Below are 1342 nucleotides of genomic sequence, written 5' to 3'. Positions count from 1 at the left end.
GGAAAGTGAACCTCCCTTGCTCATTAGTGAACTAGATACTTGGATTCAGAAAATTTTACCTCAAAAGAGACAAGATCCTGGGAAGTTCTTAATACCTTGTACCATAGGCACCATGACCTTTGAAAAGGCTCTATGTGATCTAGGGTCAGGGATAAATCTTATGCCACTCTCTGTAATGGAGAAGCTGGGGATCATTGAGGTACAACCTGCCTTGTTCTCATTATAATTGGCAGACAAGACATTGAGACAAGCTTATGGAATAGTGGAGGGCGTGTTAGTAAAGGTTAAAAGCCTTTACATCCCTGCTGATTTCATAATCTTAGACACTAGGAAGGAAGAGGATGAATGCATCATCCTTGGAAGACCTTTCCTAGCCATAGCAGGAGCTGTGATAGATGTCAACAGAGGTGAACTAGTCCTTCAATTGAATGGGGACTACCTTGTGTTTAAGGCACATGGCCATCCCTCTGTGACAAAAGAGAGTAAGCATGAAGAGCTTCTCTTAGTTCAGAGTCAAAAAGAGCCCCCACAGTCAAACTCTAAGTTTGGTGTTGTGAGGCCACCACCAAACTCTAAGTTTGGTGTTAAGACCCCATATCCAAACTCTAAGTTTGGTGTTGGGACTATACAACATTGACCTAATCACCTGTGAGGCTCCATGAGAGCCCACTATCAAGCTATTGACATTAAAGAAGCGCTTGTTGGGAGGCAACCCAATTTTATTTATCTAATTTTTATTTTATTTTTATTTTGTGTTTTATTAGGTACATGATCATGTGGAGTCACGAAAAAAATATAAAAATTAAAAACAGAATCAAAAACAGCAGAAGAAAAATCACACCCTGGAGGAAGCACAGGCTGGCGTTCAACGCCAGAACAGAGCATCCACCTGGCGCTGAATGCCAGAAACAAGCAACATTCTGGCGCTGAACGCCAAGAATGTGCCTAAAGAAGAAAAGCTGGCGCTGAACGCCAGTAACAAGCATGAAACTGGCGTTCAACACCAGAAACATGCTTTACAGGGGCGTTGAACGCCCAGAATGTGCACCACACGGCGTTTAAACGCCAGAATGGTGTGCAAATGCATTTTAAATGCCTATTTGGTGCAGGGATGGAATTCCTTGACATCTCAGGATCTGTGGACCCCACAGGATCACCTCAGGATCTGTGGACCCCACAGGATCCCCACCTACTATATTCCCACCTTACCTCCTAATCCTATTTCACTCTTCCCCATGTCACACTTCCCAAAACCCTTCACCAATCACCTCAAACCCTCTTCCCAATCACCCCCTTCACCACTCACATTCATCCACTCTTCCCCATAAACCCCACCTACCTT

This window comes from Arachis duranensis, chromosome 4 (assembly GCF_000817695.3).
Source record: "Arachis duranensis cultivar V14167 chromosome 4, aradu.V14167.gnm2.J7QH, whole genome shotgun sequence".
In the NCBI taxonomy this organism is placed as follows: Eukaryota; Viridiplantae; Streptophyta; class Magnoliopsida; order Fabales; family Fabaceae; genus Arachis; species Arachis duranensis.
The sequence above is the reverse complement of the archived record's forward strand: the minus strand, read 5'-3'. Positions refer to the sequence as shown.